The sequence below is a fragment of the Corapipo altera genome, unplaced genomic scaffold, assembly GCF_003945725.1.
Source record: "Corapipo altera isolate COAL_440 unplaced genomic scaffold, ASM394572v1 0, whole genome shotgun sequence".
Lineage (NCBI taxonomy): Eukaryota > Metazoa > Chordata > Aves > Passeriformes > Pipridae > Corapipo > Corapipo altera.
This window is the reverse complement of record NW_020884872.1, coordinates 2433180-2454435: the sequence shown is the minus strand read 5'-3', so window position 1 is coordinate 2454435 and position 21256 is coordinate 2433180. Positions and strand designations below refer to the sequence as shown.

The window sequence follows — 21256 nt, the reverse complement described above, 5'->3', positions numbered from 1 at the left end:
CACTGTGGTTTGCATTTGTATTTGCATTTTTAGTGCCTGGCGCCCTCATCAGATCTGCGGCTCAAAATAAACCAGGCATTTTGGTTTGGGGAATCTGGCAGTCTTGGAAACGTAGGGCCAAACAGCCAAAGTTCAAAGTGGGCACGTGCTTTTCTTCTTTTCCAGAAAGTTCTGTCAAAACACTTGCAGCCCTTCTTTAACAATGCCTTGCCATTCCTGTCCTGAGCTTCTTTTGCCCAGGGATTGCAAACACACCCAGTTCTTTGACAGCTCCATGGCCAAGGTAGAAAGTGAAGCCTAAAAGAGGCCTCTAAGGAAGGATATTGATAATGAGAAATTATCTTTTGTTGCCATCAAATTAGGCTGCCAAATCTCAGCCTGAGATGTATCTTCTTACTGAATATGCTGAATTAGCAGACCCCCTTGCTCTTAACACAGACTGTATCATCATTAGTAAATAAAGTGAATAACGAATAATTTCCATTATTCCTCACTTTAGAATGGAGTGTATGGTAGCTCATTAATTTGTCATTGCAGTCCATCCTGGCTGCTTACAAAGGGCAGGATTTTTTTTTTTTTTTACTGTTCCACTTTTACAGGCTTCCCACACTGTGCCCTGGGCCCCAAAAAACTCCATCTGATGCCTCATGGCATGGTTCCATTTTTTTTGCAACACCATCTGAAGGACCAGTTTGGAAAAACAGAGCTGACATTTATGAGTGTTTACTGCAGAGACCCCAGATAGCTCAGACCTCTGGGTCCCTCCTTTTTGCTGCTCTTTTCTCTCTTTTTTTCTTTTTTTTTCTGACAAAATGGGTGTGGTTTCAGGTTTTATAGCAAACATTCTGCATATCCATTTTGGGGGAGCACTGTGCAATGGGAGCCAACTTGCCAAGCTGTCATGTTATGGGGTGTCTTGGTGGCACTTTATAAGCACAGGATTGTGTTACTGATGTGTGAGACCTTGTGATCATCTGGGAAGTAAGCACAGTAAGTCTATATCTCTTAAAAATAATAGAAAAAAAAAGAAGTCTTGGAAAAGGTTAGTCACCCACGATTTTAGAAAGTTATGGCAGGCACACCTGCATGTGACAATGAGGATAAATAATTTGCCTTTCAGTGGAAATACATCTACAGATGCCTCACTGTCTGCTTCATGTGTGCTTCCAACCCAAAACTTGAAATGATAAGTGTATTTTTGAACCAGCTCTTAATTAAGCACTTAAAAATCCAGATAAAACAACCACCTTTGTTTGGATTGGCGAGGACGAGGCCTCCGAGGCATCCCCACTGCTCACAGAGCTGCCTGCGGGATTTCCAGCTTGTGTTGCCTGGCAATGGGAACAGCATCCTGACATTGGAAGGAAGGATCTAAACCCTGGGACAGGGGTGGAGTCCCAGCAGGTGGCCTGATGGAGTCCCCTCACGATGAAGAACAAAATCCTGCAGTAGGACACGGGAAAGTCACCAGTGAATTAGAGCTACACCTTTCTCCAGGACCAGCTCACAGCTTACCAGGAGCCTTGGAAAACCTGGATATTGCAACTCTGAGGATGAAGAGAGTGAAGGACGGAGAGACTCTTCTGCTGCTACATCAGGACTAATTTTAGGGTCTCCCTATCCCATGGAGCAGCCGCCCCATGGTCTCTTCCCTCTGGATGTCAAGGACCAGCCTGGTGCCTCAGGGCACTGACAGAGCCAACACAGATCCATGGCAGTGTGTCTCCTCTCACTGTCCAGTCTGGTCCTGCTGCTGAGAGCCAGGAAGACCACAAGCAAGGCCAGAGTTTTAGGAGCTGGTTCCCAGTTCAGTCCATGCATATGGATGGGCCCACCACAGCAAAAATTCTCAGGGAAGCTGAGAAACTCCATGTCCACACCATGAGAGATGTTCACGTGAGGCTCAGACAGACCCCAAGATGTGGCTGAACATTCTCTTTGCCATTTAGGTACCTGGATGCATGGAAAGCATGGCCCTGATGAGTCCGCATTTGTGCAAGTTGGTCATGTTGACAACTTTGGCCCTTTGTTTATATCAGGACTTCTTTTAAAGTCAGTTGTTAGTCAAGTTTCAAACTTTATTACAGCACTTCTCACATTCCCAAGAGTCCACGTTGGGTACCTCAAATCCCACACGCCTTTTAAACTGCCCACAGAGACACAAGGCTCATCAGTGATTTAGACTTTCGTCTGCAAACTCTTCTGTCTCAGACTGTTTCTCACACCAGCTAAGATGTAATCTTAAAATAAATTTTTAATTAGAGATGCGTTACAGAAAGGTAAAAAAACCCCAAACAACCAAACTTTTTACCTGTATTATGTGATTGGTGATCCCATGATCTTTTTCTGTGCCATCTTCTCAAGTTTTGGGCACATCAGTGGAATGGCCCTGAGAACAGTCTCATCCTCATCCTCATCCCTCCAAAGTCTTCAGTTAATTTGTGACTGAATTCTACTTGCTTCCTGAAGCAATTCTGATGCAACACAAATGCTTTGTTCCCTACCTAGTGGGTGGGAGCATTTGGATACCTTCACAGCAGATCCTGGGACCTTACTTAAGGAGATGAGGAGCTACCATGGATGCTCACATTGGACAGTGGCTACCCCTTGGGATCTTGCTGACTCCCAGCAAGACAAGCCCTTTCATGAGGGACAGGTAACCCAGACATGTGGCAGCAACATATGGTGGAAAAAACTACCTCCCTTGTGTTTTCTTGGCAAAGATATTTCTTCTTCTGTTCCCCTGACTGGAGCTGTCCCATCCCTTGCTGCCTTGGGAACAGCAAGATCAAACACGATTATGAAGGTTCAGTAAGCTTGAGTTAAACTTTTGGGAAGCACATGAGGCTCCTCAGAAGGTTGTCCTGGCTCTCTGCTTGTTTCCAGGCTTCAGCTGCAACATCCAAAGTGTTTTTGCTCCACTGCTGTCCCGTGGGTGGGAGGACCACTCCTTGGAGGCACCAGCAGCTGAGACATCATCAGATGTGTGACCCAGTGTGAACCTGGATTGAAGAACTTTGAGCTCGTTAATGAGGATATTAGGTCAGCTGGAATGTGGAAAATTGTTGCAAAATTTAATCACAGAACCACAGAATGGTTTGGGTTGGAAAGGACCTTAAAGATCATCCAGTTCCACCCCCTGCCATGGGCAGGGACACCTTCCACTAGCCCAGGCTGCTCCAAGCCCCATCCAACCTGGCCTTGGACACTTCCAGGAACCCAGGGGCAGCCACAGCTTCTCTGGGTAACCTGTGCCAGGGCCTCCCCACCCTCACAGGGAGGAATTTCTTCCCAATATCCCATCTGACCCTACTCTCTGTCAGTTTGAAATCATTCCCCCTTGTCCTGTCACTACATACTCTCATAAAAAAATCCCCTCTCCTCCTTTCTTATATGGTCTCTTCCCATCATTGTTTAAAAGGGCACATATTTTCAAGAAAACTAATAAAACAGGCAGGGGGGGTTAAGCCAGAAATTGCCCCTGAGACGTACTTTTAAATCAGTGGAGTGAGGACTCCTCAAAACCAGGCTCAGAAAATTTTTGTGTTGTATACCAGAGTATCGATCTGCATATATTTTATAAGCATAAGAATAAGGAACAGAATGGTTTTCAATGCACAATCCTAGAAGTAGTGAGAAATTCTGCTTGGGAAGCCCCATCCATCTTCCTCAGTAAAACAGAAATATTTTCAATTGTACACTTACTGATATTTCCTGAACCTTCTTCTCATTTGAAAAGGTCTCAACTCCAGGGTATTTCCACCCATTCCCGTAACACAGAAGATGATACATCTCATTGTCAAAGTTTTTTTGTTGTTGTTGTTGCTTTCCTGCTGCTTTTGTATTTTGCAGCTTCATCTGATTGCACTCCCCATGCATCACACTCCACAGTTCCTTGCCTGCCTCAATGTTTACAGCTTTCCAAATATTTGTAGACTGTTATCACGCTCCCTTGGACTGGGAGTTTGCCAAGCTTAGACATATTCCACTTCACAGACCTATTCCTCTTCTTCTCTGATAATTGTTAATGGGCCCTCTTTCTTCTTTTTCCCTTTTCTTCCCCCCCTTTTATCCCTGTTTTTTTACATGGCCCAGCCTGACGTCTCCTTCTGTCTAAACTATTGCCACGTAGGACTTCTCTGGATGCCACCTCCATCCCACTGGAGTCTGTGCCTCTCCCCAGCCATGATCTTCTTATAGTCTCACCTAACTGAAAGGTGAGCAGCTTGAGCAGCTAAAAGATGGACTTTCATGCTCTTCTTTCCTTGGAGTTTCTTTCTCATGAACTGAAAATCCTCCTTTCCTCAGGTCTTTCCACTAGCAGACCACTGGGAAGGTTTTTCTAAATTGTTGACTGCAATAGTTCCATCAGCTGAGAATCATCAAGGTTGGAAGAGACCTTCATGATCATCCAGTCCCACCATCAACCCAGCACCACCCTAATCACCCCTAATCCATGTCCCCAAGTGCCACATCCAGATGCCAAAATGGGTTCTTAAAATAGGCACAAGCACTTGAGCTAAAAGATTGCCATGGCACTTTTAGGCTTCAGAGCAGCCCTAAGAGGACATTAAAGGCAAGTTTTAAATTTTAGGCACACTTTTTACTCGATTCTTTCACATTTTTTTTTTTTAAATTACTGGTTTGTGTCACAAAACAGCCCTGTAGATCCTTTGGCCACCTGAAAGATGGGCACAGGAGTGCCAGGGATGATAGAAGGCTTCAAAGAGCACGTTCCTCCACCCTCCCGGAGAAGAGCTGGAGGGCTTGTGAAGCTCTCCAGTGTGCAACCACAGTGACCACTGAACTGGCAAACTTTAAAAAAAAATAATGTCCCTTTTCCCCTGTGGGTTGGGGAGGGGTATATTCACCTGCATCAGCGTAGTCAAAACACAAGGGGAAGAAAAAAAAGGAGAAAGTCAAAACATCGATTTGTTTTACGGTTGAAAAATGTCCCCGTGCTGTTCCCAGAAACACTTGTCTGGTACATCAAGATATTTCATTTTCCTGGGATGAGAATGGCATTCAGATGACCCAGCCATGAGTCTGATCCCATTGTGCTGGATGTGGTAAATACAGATCATGACTAACAGACGCTGCTTTGAAGTGCTCGTGTCTTTAAATACACAAGGCTAATAAATGCTGGAAAATTCTGTATTTTCTACCAAGGCTGGCTGAACATTTTCCATTCAGCTCTTTCTTCAAGGAGGGGGCATGGAATTTTTGGCGTTTTTTTAATTGTAGAGTGCTCTGAGGATAAATTCAGGAAATGTGTAGAAGGTGGTTGGACATTGGGATGGGGTCATATCCTGGCACAGATAGACAGCTCATAGCCTGGCTCCCAAGGGACTGGAGTGTCTGTTGTTTCCCTGCATGGCTGCTGGTTACAACTATGGAAAAGTTCCAGGTACCTCTGCATGGTCATCAGTTGTAAAGCTCCCACCACAACTTTCCAAGGAAAAAAAATGGCAAATGAAGACTAAAGTAAGTGGCACACAGCCTTTGGAGAAGAGCAGGGCTTGATTCAGGTGGAAAAAATAAAGGTTGTTACTTTGGCTGTTCCTGAAAGATTAAAGTTTAGAAGATGGCAGAAGGGCCATACAACTAGGGATGTATGGAAATAAAAGAACTAGTACAAGTTGGGCTTGGAAAGAGGAAGTAAAAATAGGAGAAGGAGGCCAAAATCAAGAGGTAAAGAAGAAGAAAAAGAGTATTGAAATGCTGTCAGAGAGGTAGGAAAAATGTCATGACTCTGAGCCCCTTATTACCAATTTATGGAAGGGGATGGAATGAGAATAGAAGGGGAGCTTCTACCCTTGCAGGGATTACTTGGTGCTGAGTGTTAGACCTGATTTGATGATGGTGAGATGAGATCAGATCTGAGTTGTCAGTAAACAGAAATCCAACCAGAATATCAAACCGTGGGTTGACACAGTGAGAGCAACAATCCAGGAGGATGATTTAGCCTAGCTCACCCTTATGGAAAGGGAAATTGCAGGTGGTCAGGGGATGCCAAGAAGGCTCCAATACCCAGGGAAACCCAAACAGGTTATCCTTCTGTATAGGCTTGGAAAGTGAAAGATGGATCTGAGGCATGTGGGGAAGGAAACAGCCACTGGACATCAGGAGGTTTGCAGAAAAAGAGATGAAAGTGGAAAAAAGGAAGAGTGTAACCCCTCGTGAATTTAGAGGTTCAGGAGAATGAAAAAATGGCCTTAAAAAGAAAATAAGGTCAGGTTTAATTCGAAGTACTGAGCCCAGAGAAGTTGCTGGAGAGCAACTGGGAGGTGCAATTCAATAGGAAAGGAAGGTCAGCAGCAGCTGAGCCGAGGAGACAGCGGAGTTTGTAAATGTTAGACTTCATTTCTCTTTCTACACTTACCGCTTTAATATATTTTCAGCTAACATTTCATTACAATTTCCACAAACATTTCATGTCACGACTTCATTACAATGCAGACTGAACAGCTGTAAAATAGCCCTGCCAATGCTGGCAGTTTGCACTGGGAATGTAATATCCAGTTCCAATGGCTGGTGAGAGCTGTGCAAAATGAGCTAACAGGCATTTTTCATTTCTTTAACCACTTACCTCAACAATTAAATGTATTGCAGTGCTAAATGTGTAGTGTGTAATCAGTCATTCTAGACTGTATAAAAGCATCAGACCATACATCTCTGTTGTTTTGTCAGAAGCTGTACAAAGTGCTGGCTTAGCACTCTGCAAATGGTTTTGTTCGCTCTTGTGATTTTAATTGTGTAACAAAAAGCAGGGAAGTTTCATTCATACTGTGTGTGTCTCCTGCCAGGTGCCAAGTCTATTATGCTCTCCTTTTCCTTTTCCTACTCAGTGCAGATAAAAGTGAAAGGTTTTATTGCAGAAGTCTGTTGCATTTCTATTTTCCTTCTTTGCCAAAAAGCTGAGGCATTTGGGTTGTGGCTCAATCATCTATGTCTCAAAAATGTCTGTTGGGCTTTAATTATAATTATAATAGAGTCATAAAATGGGTTGGAAGGGACCTTGAAGATCATCCAGTCCCACCCCCTTGCCCTGGGCAGGGACACCTCCCACTAGCCCAGGTTACTCCAAGCCCTGTCCAACCTGGCCTTGGACACTTCCAGGGATCCAGGGGCAGCCACAGCTTCTCTGGGCAACCTGGGCCAGGGCCTCACCACCCTCACAGCCAAGAATTTCTTCCTAATATACAATCTAACTCCTCTCTGTTTCAATTTGAAGCCATTCCCCCTTGTCCTGTCACTCCAGGCCCTTGGAAATAGTCTCTCTCCGTCTTTCTTGGAGCTCCTTAAGGCCCTGCAAGGCTGCAATCAGGTCACCCCAAAGCTTCTCTTCTCCAGGCTGAACAATCCCAGCTCTCCCAGCCTTTCCTCCCAGCAGAGCTGCTCCAGCCCTGGGATCCTCTTGGTGCCTCCTCTGAACCCTGTCCAGCAGCTCCATGTCCTTCCTGTGCTGTTCCCCAGGGCTGGAGACAGCTCTGCAGGGGGGTCTCACCTGAGGGGCAGAATTATTTACAGAGAGTCACTGGGGCTGACTTGTGTTTGTCCCCCAGTTTTGGCACAGTGGAAAAGCAGAGAAATTGGAGGAGGCAAAGCAGCTGCATTCAGCCAGAATACCTGGCAAAATGTAGTTGAACCTGTGTCCCATCCTCACCTTGTCCCCCAGCCCAGAGCACTGAGTGCCAAAACCAGGCCTTCCTTGGACACCTCCAGGGATGGGGACTCCACTACCTCCCTGGGCAGCCCCTGCCAATAACTGACCACCCTTTCCAGCAACAAATTCCTCCTCATGTCCAACCTGAGCCTCCCCTGGCACAGCTTGAGACTCTGCCCTCTCATCCTGTCGACGAGATCAGTCAACTCCCAACCAACCAACCCCCACAGCCAAAGTTGCCCATGGAGCTGTGGGTATGGAAGGGATCAAGCATTTTTCTATTCAGTAAGTAAAACAAAAAAATCTGTTTAAAAAAAGTACAGAGGCTGGTATGTGAATTAGTGTTGACAGCTGGCTGGATGTGAGCCAGCAGTGTGCCCAGTTGGCCAAAAGGCCAATGTCATCTTGGCCTGTATCAAGAACAGTGTGGCCAGCAGGACCAGGGAAGTGATTGTCCTTCTCTACTGGGCACTGATGAGGCTGCATCTCAAATCCTGTGTTCAATTCTGGGCCCCTCACTTCTTCAAAAAGGACATTGAGAGGCTGAAGCATGTCTAGAGAAGGGAACAGAACTGGGGAAGGGTCTGGAGAACATGTCCTGTGAGGAGCAGCTGAGGGAGCTGGGGGGGTTTATCTGGAGAAGAGGAGGCTCAGGGGGGACCTCATTGCTCTCCCCAACTCCCTGACAGGAGGGGGCAGGGAGGGGAGGTCTGGCTCTGCTGCCATGTCCCAAGGAAAAGGAGGAGAGGAAATGGCCTTAAATTGCACCAGGGCAGGTTCAGATTAGAGATTAGGGAAAAAATTTTCCCTTCAAGAGTGGTCAGGCCTTGGAATCAGTGTCCCAAGGAGGTGAAGGAGTCCCTGTGTCTGGGAGTGTTCCAGAGGTGTCTGGATGTGGCCCTTGGGGCCATGGATTAGGGGTGATTGTGATGGTGCTGGATGAGGATGGGACTGGATGACCCTGAAGGTCTCTTCCAACTTTGGTGACTCTGTGATTTAAGTACACAGACCCACTACACTGTCAAACCCTCATGTTCCTGGTGTTACTGTGCCAAGGCTGGGCTGGGGTTCCTCTGTTTGTGCTCCTGCAGAGCAGGGGACAAGGGAGGCTGCCAGGCTGGGACCAAACCCACTGCCACGCTGGCATTTGGCATGTCTGGGCTGTGGGCAGATGTTCTGTAGGCTACCAGCACAGGCTGTGCCAAGGGACACCAAGTCAAACCCTCCTGCTTTCACATCCCATGTGGCCACTGCACTTCTCTTATGGTGAAGGTTCATCTCAGGGTGCAAACATGTGGGCTGGGGCTTTTGTAGACACTGATCCAAGTATCCCTGTGTGCCCCCCTTCCCTGTCCCCCCTGTCCCTGCAGTTGCAGAGGGAGGGCTGGGCACCCTCAGGCTCAGCTCAGGGCTTCCCTCAGGTGCCAGCAGAAGGGGGAGTGTGTTCCCACACGTGTGTGCAGTTCCCATGCCCCCAGTGATCCCTGGTAAAGTCTCTTCATCACCGTCTCTTGATCCCCACACTGGTCCTCTGTAGGGCTGTACCAGGTGGTTTATAAGAGGTGTTTTGAGGGATGTTTTGCAACACAGGTTTTATTCAAACTCTCTTCCCTCATCCCTTTCCAGTTTTGTGGCTGGTGAGAGTCAAAGGCACAGGACATTTCAGGATGCTCCCTGTACCCTGAAGTTTCTGTTTGAAGGTCTGGGCTGTGCCCTTTTCCCAGCCTGGATCAGGCTGTGTTGCTGACCCTGATCCCCCCAGGGCAGCTGAAGGAGGGACATGGAGTCATCAGGGGCTGGAAAGGACAGTCAGTGCCCCTGCCTGACTTTATGATGCTTTTTTTCTGCGCTGCAGGTGCACCTCTTGCTCCTTCTGGAAACATCCTGCACTTTTCCTGTCCCCTCAGCAGGTCCCTGTGCTGTGGACGACAGTGGGGGGGCACTGTGCTCACCCCAGGACAAGTGGCCCCCAGCTCAGTGCTCCCCAGAGCCACTCTTAGCTGCTCTCCTCAAACGTGCCAGGTCGGATTTGCTGGTCAAGGTATATTCCTATTTCCCCCAAAAGATGGCACTAGGATTCACCAAAAGGGAACCACTCAGCACCCTGAATATATTTAATATGTGAGGAGTGCCACCAGCACTGTCCTTGCTTCACCCCATAGCCAAGGGATGGCCCCTCCAGAGCATCCTCCCCTGGGCAGGTCAGGATCAAGGCTTTGGAAAATAACAGCAGTGGGAAAAACAAGTTTCCACCTGCTCAGGAGGGGATTCCTTTGCTAGGATGAAAATATTCCTTCCCCCCCCTCCCCTTTACATCCCATGTTTTATTTCTAAGGCAATGGGAAAAACAAATATGCAATATTGGAATGAATCTCCTTGCACATTATCTGCTGCAGCAAAATCGACATCATTAGGATTTTTACTCAGAAGTTAATTATTTTTTCATTTGAGCAACACAGCCCACAAACCTATGAATAGAGAGCCTGCCTGGTAATTTAGACTGAGTTTTAAGGGGTTTTTTTAACGGGAATATTTCTACATAATGATAATTATAGAAATATTTCCGTGATTAAAAGAATAAAACTAATGAAAGTGTCTTTTGGTGAGATTATTTTTCCTTGCAATTTCTATAACATATTGAAGAAAGCTTTTTATCTGTCAGTAAAGCAATCAGTTTTTACCTGAAAAACAATCCCCATTCCAAGATAATCAACTTCTTGTATTCATTAACATCTCTAATAGAGCTATCACCTGAAGAGCTGGAATTTTGCTCTTCATTAAAGAAAGTGCTGGGACCAAAGCTTTATAAATGAAAAGAAGTTAAAAGTGTGCAGATGAAGGGTTTCTGAAGACAGCAGAACTCCCGGGCTGAAAGGCAGTACATTTAATAATGAAGGGAGCACCTTGTGAATAATAAAGGGAGCAACTCACCTGCCTGGGAAGCTCCACAATCTCCAAGGACTGTTGGATCCCACAGTTGCCCGAGAAAACAGTGTTCACTAACAACAGCAAGTTCAGCAGCGATGCTTTTTGCAAAAAGCTCCGTTTTTTTTTTTACAAATGTTGATGTCAGAAATGAAAGATGGATCTCTGATTCCCACGTCCTTCCAATTTTTTGGGGACCAGAGGTCAGCATACAGTAATTCCTACTGCTAGCAGCCAAGAGGGCTTCCCGCCCCCCCCCCCCCCCCCCACCCCCGTGTTGCCAGGGCTAAAAAGTGATTAAAAATAAAAGTGTGAAAGGCAGCTGAAGACTCTACTTAGCTTTGGTCTGAAAATCCCTCATGGCAAACCTGGGAAGGTGATGTTCTGGCAATGCAGATGTCCTTCAAAGTACAGGAGCTTGCAGGTATCTTGAGCATGTTGCTGCCCCTGACCATTATCCTGTTTTAACAGGGATCTACATGTCCCACTCCTTTTGCTGTACACTTTTCCTACTCTTGTCTCTGGGTCTGTCCAGTAGTCTACAAAATACCATTCACCTTTGCAGCACAACTACTAATTAACTAGTAAAGTGTAGCACAGACTTGGAGGAGAGGACTGCTCCAGGATGGATTCACTTGTAGCCCTTCTGGAGGGCTGGAATAACCTGTGGGCCTTCTGGATTCCTCCATAACCCTTCTGGAGGACAGGATTCATCCATAGCCCCTTTGGAGGGCAGCAGCTTGCTGCCTTTTCTAAACTGAGAAAACCTCGGACAAAACCAACCCAACTCCCCCCGCCAAAAAACCCCAACTAACAACAACAACAAAACGCTTTACCAAGCAGCCCCTGATGGTGGAGATGCACTGTGTAAAGAGCGTTTATTTAGGATGCCTTGGAAGCAAAGGGATGGGCACGGGGGATGTGGGTGTTGTAGGATGTACGGTCACTAGATGGAGCGATGGGTCAGCGTGATCCCTCCTTGCCGGAGATCCTGCTCCGAGCATATTTTAGGCCCGTCCTGGGGTTTGGCAGGACGGGGTATGTTTGCAGCCTCGTCTCCAGAGGCGCCAGTGTCTGAAGGAGCCGTGTGGTGCCGGGTCAGGACGCAGAGAGGTGCTCAGCTGTTTTTCCAGCCGTTCCCACCCCGGTTCCGCTCCTCCGCCGCTCGCTTCCATTAACAGCATCACTGCCCAGAAACTGCAGAGAAAGCAAAGCTAATTACCAAACTTAATCATCCCCAAAGGACAGGAGCCAACACCTAGTGCCAAAATAGTCCATTGGTTGAGTCTAGCTCTGCCACAGGGGCTGTTTTCCTGAAGCCTGTAAGCGCAAGCCCAGCTCATACCACCATCTGCAGGGTGCACCCACGGGTGCAGAATTCAACACGTGCGTGTTGCCATTCCAGAGCGTCCGTTCTTCATCTTAGAGGCCTTTTCCAGCAGCATTGATTCCATGATTCCTTGATCTGGCAAGTGCTGGGCTGCCCCGGGGAGCTGCGGGTGCCTGCCGTGCTCGCTGATGTCAGCGGCAGCGAATGGGACGCGGTGCTTTGAGGAGGCCTTGGCACCTCCACAGGCACGAGGCTTTCATGTGGTTTCTTGGGTGTAACTGAAAGCAGCTTTTGGCCCAGAGGAACGAATATTTTTTGCCTTGTGTGTGCGCCCTGGTTTCTGTAGTCATGGTGTGAAATACGTCTTCTGGAGAGCAGTAATTAACAGAGGATGTATTTTAGCTGCTTCTTCAGGAGTCTGTAGCAAAACTAGAGCGGCAGCAGGACCAGGGTAGGGATTGTTCCCCTGTGCTGGGCACTGGTAAAGCCACATCTCGAGTGCCGTGTCCAGTTCTGGGCCCCTCATTGCAACAAAGACATGGAGGGGCTGGAGCGTGTGCAGGGAAGGGAACGGAGCTGGGAAGGGGCTGGAGCAGTAGGAGGAGCTGAGGGAGCTGGGGAGGCTCAGCCTGGAGAAAAGGAGGCTCAGGGGGGACCTTCTGGCTCTGCAAGTCCCTGACAGGAGGAGGGAGCCAGAGGGAGGTGGGCTCTGCTGCCAGGGAACAAGGGACAGGAGGAGAGGGAACGGCCTCCAGCTGTGCCAGGGGAGGCTCAGGTTGGACACCAGGAGGAATTTCTTCCTGGAAAGGGTGGTCAGGGCTTGGCAGGGGAGCTGCCCAGGGAGGTTTGGAGTCCCCATCCCTGGAGGTGTCCCAGGAAGGCCTGGCCGTGGCACTCAGTGCTCTGGGCTGGGGGACAAGATGGGGATGGGACACGGGGGGGACTCGATGATTCGGGAGGATTTTTCCAACCTAAATGATCCTGAGATTCTGTGATAGGCATTGAGTATGTCTGTTCAAAGCATGATTTTTTTTTCCTCTTCTGAATTGATGATTTTCTTTTCATCAAAACACGTGTCAGCAGCATCCTCAGGGTCAGAACAACAACTTTTGGAAGAATTTCTTTCATGACACCATGGATTAGGCACATGAACTCCTGCTAACCTGTCCTGAACTCTGTGGTCTTGAGCCACTTCAGCAGTTTGGGTCACTCAGCCACAACCCCAAGAAATATTCTGAGTGCAATTTAAACCTGGTGTTAAAGCCCTGGTGTTTGATACTTACCTACTTCTTAAACTGTCTTCAATTATATGCATTAGTGGTCAAAACTGGGACATCACAGGAGAGCCAAATGTGCCTCCAGTCAAGGTTTTGCTTTATAACCCAAGAAAAACTGAAAAGGAAGAAAAAGTGACATATTATAGTGACTAAGTCAGTCTTTCAGCACAATCCCTCACAACTCATGTTCCTTAAATGTCTCCTTCTGTGGTGCTCACAATGTAAACCTGAGCTTACCTTCCCAGAAGAATAAAGTTTCTTTTAGCATGTGAAAGAGGTTTTTCAGAGCTTGAGCTTTTAAAGCCTGTGGAAAAATAAGCATTGAAATGATACAGGAAAATAATAACCTTGAGGAGGGAAAGAGGGGTAAGATAATGATCACAGTGAAATGATTGTGAGTGTGATTTCACTGTCAGGATGCTGTAGTAGGAATTGGAGATTTTTTATCATCCATCAGGAGGGGTAAAGCCTGAACAACTGGGTCAGGAACACTTTTTATGAAAAAACAAGGTAAGTTTAGTTTGTTGTCCCTCCTGGGTTCGGTTTTGAGGTCAGCAGGGACCAGTTGCTTGTCTTGCCTGATCTCCTTCAGGAGCACAAGCCTCAAGATTTCATCCAGTTATTCGTGCAATGAGCTTGACACTAGAGGAACAGGTTCGTAATTTTTCATCAATATCCCAAAAGAACCACAGGAATTCTCTCACTTTCATTAGTTTTAGAGCAAATGTGTGTTTTTTTCTGTCAAAGTTCAGCCACTGCTGTGTTTGTTGCTCTTTAGTTGCCTTATCTGTTTACTGTCTATAGCAAATATTATGTTCTCCCCTGTAAAAGTGCCCACACGTCAGTCAGGGAATAAGAAACAATCCCACATCCCTGAGGTGACTCACACACCTCGTGGATACTGAATCACCATCGAGATGAGGTGAACATGTGGTGAGCAAAGCAGAGGCTGGAACGTTTTCAGCCAAAACATTCAGAAAATACTGGTGCACATTAAGGAATTCTGGGGAGGGGAGGCGAAGAGCAGCAGCTTGTGAATGATTATTTGCAACTGAAAGGGCTAAACTAACACTTCCCAAATGCTTCTGGCTGCCACCCCCATTACAGACAGTTCATTTTGTGCCACCCCAAAACCAGAGGGCAGTATAGAAAATTCAGCAGTCCCCATTTCAAGTTTGGGTGCTATTGGGCTAAACTATTATTTGTTACTACATGCTCATCAGCCACATGACACTGTAATACCCCATATACCACCCAAAAATCCTTCTGGGGACTCTGCCATCCTCAGGAGGACTGGAACCAGCAGCACCAGCCCCCTAGAAGACGATTTTTGAGCTGAGATGGGCCTTGTCCTTCATAGTTTCCACCCCCATCCAGGCTGAGGAGGAACAAGGATGGTGCTCAGTAGCTCTCAGGAAGATCAGGGATCATTGTGGTGCCAAGCAAAGCTGGATACTCCTCGTGGTCCCTGCATGAGCTTGGTGGCAGTGCCGTGTTGGGACAACCACTGGGTTCCCAGCAGCACTGGGCACAGGCAAAGCTCCCCTGTGGTGGCACTGCATGAGGTGGGTGCCCTTCAGGACCTTTGGGAACTCCATTCCTGAGGGACCTGGCCAAGGCTGAACTGGAAACACACTGAAATTATGGCAACTGAGTCACAGATCCCAGTGCACACTGGATGCTTTTATAGGTTAAAAGCAAATCCCATTTAGGAGGCTTTTAACCCCCACCATATGAAGGTGGTTTGGGCTGATTATTTTGTTCAGAGTTGGATCTGTGACGTTCTGTTGTCGCTCGAGTCGAGAAGTCCATGTGTTAAACGCTGTTCCAGAGCTGTACCCAATTGTGTCCCAGGTTAATAGATGAGCCTTTGTCAAGGACATTGTGCAAACACATTTCCACAAGACATTATTGTCTGGACACATGAGCAAATATTTGCCTAAAAAGTCTAATTGACTATTGTTCAAGAGCTGCCACCTGCCCCTTGGCTTTCTGGCACTCTCCTAGAAGGCACTGTGTTTCACAGCAGTGCCTTCAGCCAACATTTCCACAGGAGCCAACTCTTGACTAGTAATGGAGTAAACATTCAGCTTGCTGCCTATTATTTTAATTTTTTTTTAATTTATTTTTAATAATAAAGGAAGTGTTACGAAGAAAAGGAGTAAAGGAAACATGCCTTGTGCTACAGGGAAATTATGTACCTGGAGAACTGTGGTCTGACAGAATCACAGAATCACACAATCAATAAGACTGGAAAAGGCTTCCAAGGGCATTGAGTCCAACCTTTGACTGATCCCCACTTTGTCTCCCCAGCCCAGAGCACTGAGTGCCACGTCCAGTCCTTCCTTGGACACCTCCAGGGTTGAGGATGTGCTGGAGCAGTCATGGATGAGCCCACCAGCAACACAAAGGACAGTCCCATCTGTGTTGAACAGTTCATTGTGTCAGTCCTTTGTGTCAGCTGAAGCCACCAGAAGTGATGACAGTCACGATGCCAGGGGATGGATGGACAAAAGGAGCCTGTGCAGCTGTTCCTGCGAAATGTGGAGCGTGACATGCCAGGGGTTTGGGCAGGAGCTCTTGGGAGAAATGTCCTTCTGCATCTCCAGCAAAGCTGCCCCGAGCTGCAAACAAATGGCTTCAGGGATAAACACTCGCCCACCTGCCTTAATCTTAAAGATATATTTATACAGAGATTTATTTTGGAAAGCTACCCTTGAATTCAAAGTGGAAAACCAAATATTTTTGTTTGAGAATCTGGAAGTTAAATATTTTGTCTTCTCAGCCCTTTCTGGTTGAAGTAGTGCACTGAATTTGATAGGAATTCAACAAAATATTTGGTCAATTAAAATAGCTTTTTTTTTTATTTATACTCTTCTGTTAGAGATTTTTTCAGCCAGTTCCACTCGTGGAAACTCTGTGATTGTTCAAAGTGATTTTAATTTTTTTTCATATTTACATCACCTTTATTTCTAATTCCTTCTCTCAAAAACAGGTGATGTTACTGCCAGTTTAAGTTGTGCCCTGGGTTTTGTGGAGGCAGTTACTGGCTAGAACCATGCGATTGTACGAGATGAATCCCCTTTTGGCTTGCTCAGTGTAATAAAACATTTGCTTACCGGTTAATGGAAACTAATATTTCTTTTCACATTTATCAGATTTCCCTGCTGAGTAGCTCCCCCAACTCTGGCTGTCGCAATTCTGTTGCCCTCAGAGCTCAGCAGATGAGTTTGTTTGCCCACTCCTTTATTCCTTCCTCTCATACTCCTACTACTTACTGAAAGGGTCCTGTTTTTCCAGAACATTGCCAAAGTCATCCTAATCCTGACCCTATTATTCCCACTTGTCCTCATTTCACAAGGCCCATGAAATCCTTTCTCTGTTAAGAGCTGACTGAACCACAGAAATAGAACCACAGAATTACAGAACCAGAGAACCAGAGAATGTTAAGGGTTGGAAGGGACCTTAAAGATCATCTCATCCCAACCCCTCTGCCATGGGCAGGGACACCTCCCACTAGACCAGGTTGCTCAAGGCCTTACCCAACCTGGCCTGGGACACTTCCAGGGTTGTATAAGAGGCTTGACTTCATCCTATACTCTTTCTTCTGCATTGTCACTGTGACCCCCCACAGCTATCACAGCTCTTCAGGGACACAGCCCATGCATGGTGTTATATAAATGAGAATTCATGGCATTTTTGTGCTCCTCATGTCCATCCTTGCTCAGAAAACATGATTTTTAGGGGAGGGACAGCCCACCCTGTCTGAGGATGACAAGATTTGAGTGAAGATACCTGCTTGTAATACACATTTTAAGCTGAGGCCCTTCACTACCATCACCTTCTCCCTTTGATCTGTCCTTGCACTTGTGTTATGGCAACCATTGATGCTGTTGACAAGAGGAGTAAAATAATATTACCAAAACTCCCCCAAAATAGCCTCCTGCCCTCTTTCAACACCAGCTGTCCACTGCCCACGGCAGGAAATGCTTCCTCCGGTGTGTTTTCCTCCCGAGGGACTGCGAGGTCCTAAACATGCCATTGTGCAGAGCAGGGATTCAATACACAAAAGGCTAAAAACTGCTCAGCATCCTGTCCTTGCTATTCGTGAAGTGGAGTCCTTCTCTCACTCTGAGAGATGGTGAGGGGTCCGAAAAGAGAACTGCAGGTGCCTCACCCAGCAATGAGTTGTCACAGCAGAGCCACAGCCCTGAGGCTGAGACCTGCACCAGAGCAACTCTCAGAGAGCTGACATGGCCCTCACTGCCCAGAAAAAGAGGGAAATGAGGGGCTGAATTATTTCCTTGCACAAGGACTGCACAAGCTGAAGGGAAAAGCGATGCCGATGACTTACAGTGATTCCTACCAGCGGGTTGCCTTCCAAAAAATATAATTGCACTTGTCCTTTACTCTGCAAGCTTTACTGGAAAAATGTTCTATGTTTGGTGTGGTAAAGGCCTTGGAAAGTCTCTGTGTCCCAGCCTTTTGGAGAAGGGGTGAGAGGTGAGTGAAGGTGGGATGCAAGAAATTGCTGTGGAGTCACCGAGAGCGTGAATGGCGTAAATGCCAAGAAATATCCTCCTGCTGATTATATTTAGGTACTGATAAGGCTGCACTGACCCAGAGCATACTGTGCCCTCTCCTATGTCTTTCCTGCCAGCTGAGGAGCCAGGGGAGGCTTGTGCAAAGGTTTCACTGATGAAAGAGGAAATCATTTCTTGCTGCATGCCAAGGTTATAATCAGGGGGGGGGGGGGGGAAATTTGCGCAACTGGGAAAAACCTCGACTTTTCTTCATGTCTCATGAGGAAATTGAGAAGCTCCCTTGCCAAATATCTGTTGGGAGAATCAAGAGGAAGCAGAGGTGTTTATTCTCTGAAGGAAATGGGAGGGCTCAGTGGCTGCAGCGGTGACATTATCTGGGCTTGGGGAATGCAGGAGGCCGTGCTGGGACTCTCATCCTGTTGCCTTGGAGAGGCAGGAAGCCCCTATCCCTGAGCCCTCTCTCTTGCTGGTGCCCAGGCTGCACTGAGCCCCAGGGAGGTCCTGAGCCCCATGAGATTTTTTATTTTAAGCCCTGCTTCAAAGACCATGGGCTTTACTGTGTGTTTGTGTGTGTGTGTGTGACTTGCTTCTCATCCGTGCCCTCCAATTCAGCTTTTCCTTTTGGCTGTTTGATTCCCACTTGGATGAAAAAAAAAGCAAACAACCAAACAAAAACACCAACCCAGAAATACCTCCCTGTGCATCTCACCCATCCCTACCTCAGCTTAATAGAAATGTCTCTCCGAATTTAGTGAACAGTGCTGGTCAGGCTGTCCTACTGTCCATACTTTGGGGATTATTATTATTATTGTTATTATACTGTTTTTATCTTCTCAGGAGTTGTATATGACTCCAGGAGTATATTGTAGCACATGACAAGTATATGGTGCATGTGGTTTGGTTTTCCTTTCCCAGAGGAAAAATTACTTGTGCAGTGTTGCGTGTGAATTTAGTGCTTTCAGGGTTTTTAGGATGCACTTTGTTTTTTCAACATCCTTGTTCCTCTTTGTGTGTGGATTAGAGGGTGACAAGGGCTGAGACAGCCCAAAGCTCCCATGGGCAGATGATTTCGTGGTACGGGACCAGCTTTCAAAGTTCCATTTTCTCCTGAATAGAAGAATATTAAATTTATGCAGGAAGTTATTGGTGACATTGAGCTGCAAACTCTTCCAAATGCTGCCCTTGGCCAACCACCACCACCTTCACCCTCCACTTTGGCTCTGGGTCAGAAATTGTGCTTTTCCCTGGTTATACCTGCCCATCTGGTCTGAAGAACAACAAAGTTTATCCATCACTGGGGCACCTCAAAGATCTGTTAAACAAAATGTAAATGTTAAGGAAAAGACAGGTAAGAATCCGGCACCTTTTGTTGGCCTGATGCTCCTCTGAAAAATGTCAGTGCTCTGTCAGGACAAAATGGGAAAAGGGTGTAATTACCCTCCTCTGGAATGGAGAAATAGAATGAAAAAGCCTCGGTGGCACAGGAGGTCGAGGACACATCATCAAATTGCTGCAGATGCATTTGTGTTTCATTCTTTTCCTGGGCCACCCCAGTCTTTGAAACACATAAAATAACACTGAGATGGGGCCCACAGAGCTCAGCCTGGGGAGGTGTGTGATCTGCACCAGGCCACTGGGAAGGTGACAGCACAAGGGGGAATGGCTTCAGACTGCCAGAGGGCAGGTTTAGATTGGATATCAGGAAAAAATTCTTCCCTGTGAGGGTGGTGGGGACCTGGCACAGGTTGCCCAGAGAAGCTGTGGCTGCCCCATCCCCAGAAGTGTTCAAGGGCAGGTTGGACAAGGCTTGGAGCAACCTGGTCTTGTGGAAGGTGTCCCTGCCCATGGCAGGGGGTTGGAATGAGATGATCTTTAAGGTCCCTTCCAACACAGGCCATTCTATGATTCTGTGATTCCACCCCACCTCACAAATGTGAGCACACAGGATGCCTTGCCCTCTGTCAGCTGGCCTATGCCAACTCCTACAGAGACTTTCTAGGAGAATTGAACAGGCTTTTAAAGTATCTGCCCATTTACACATAAAACCAAACTACATAATTGTAGAAGCCATCAAAGTCCAGGGAACACGTCCACAGAGCAGCGTGATTTGGCCTTCAAACAGGAGCCCTCTTACAAAATTCAATGATGCTGCAAAGGCAAAGGCTGCTGTAAATAATTTATTTTACTTGGGAAAGGACAGAGCAGAGCAGGAAGGAGAGGGCACCTGCATTTGCAGCCAGCCAGGTTGGCATCAGCCCCAGAAATATATCTGAGCAGGGATCAGAGGAAAGCTGACAAAGGTTGTCCTTTGTGTGTGACCTGCAGTAACAAAGCAGGGCTGTGAAGGCCATCCAAAATAAACAGCAAACCTTCCTTCTTCTTTCAAGACACAGAACCATGTGAGTGGTGATGGTGGTGGAGAGGTGGAGAGGTGAGGGGCAGCTGGTGAAGCTGTGCCACTGCCAAGGCCCAGCCACAGCCCTCATGGGACAGGGACCAGCACAGCCCCCAGAGCTGCCCTGGCAGGGGCAGCACCCTGTTGGGACACAGGGCAACAAGGAGAATGTTTTGGCCCATGAGGTGCTTCCAGAAGAGGAATATTTTTCAGGACAGCCCCGTTGTAGCCAGAGTTGGCAAACGAACAACCTCTCTGATCTGGAGAGACCCACAGGCTCTCTGAACCCCTCTCTCACATTCTAACCCCCAGATCAACCTGTGCTGGGGGACAGCTCCCATGTCCCAGGTCTCCCATATCCCTCCAGGTCCCCCAGATCTCTCCAGGTCCCCCAGGTCTCCCCAGGTCTCCCCAGGCACTGCCAGCTGCAGTTTGAGGCACTTTCTGCACTGCCCACATCCCTCAGGCCAGCTGGGCTTGTTTTACCTTGGCCACTCTGGTCCCAGTGATGGTGCTTGTCACTAACAAGAACAACCTGCAAAGCCAACGACTTTTCCTTAAATCCAATCCATCCCAGACGAAAGAAACAACAGAAATCCTGATTCTAGTCCATTCCTAAGTCTTTACCCTTCCCTGCTCCTGGGGAAGCCCATCCCATTCTCCTCTTTTACAAAAACAAACCCCTCACTTGCTTGTACTCACCCACCCTCTTACCTCCCACCAGAAAGGAGTTTTAGTTCAATAATCTTTTGATCTCAAACTCCACTAATATATAATTTTCAATGCACTGGAGACCGGACCTCTGAACCCAACAACACTGCTTGCTATCTTTTGATGTGACCTTAAATCACCTTACCCAGAAAACTGGAAGGTTACTTCCCCCTTTTTACTTTCACCAGAATAATTTATACTAAAACATGCAATACCTATCCCTGGACCCTGAGACAGCTCATACAGTTTCTCCTAATAACTTTCATAAAGTCATTAAGTTTATTACATAATAATATATAGTTGAGGGGTCAAAAAGTTTATTTGCATTAGATAGTTTCCCAGGTATGTGGAAAACAGTCCAGCACCCCCAGGCTGTGTTCTGATAATCAAAGAGATTCCTTAAAATAC

The 21256-nt window shown here is 47.0% G+C and overlaps 1 long non-coding RNA gene across 1 annotated transcript; it reads left to right on the top strand.

Moving 5' to 3' along the window:
* Positions 1-8493: 8493 nt before the first annotated feature.
* Positions 8494-19406, top strand: LOC113947486. Its single transcript, XR_003527748.1, has 4 exons — positions 8494-8657; positions 11603-11606; positions 17312-17315; positions 19384-19406. It is a non-coding gene; the product is annotated as an uncharacterized LOC113947486 (long non-coding RNA).
* The last annotated feature ends 1850 nt before the right edge of the window (positions 19407-21256 follow it).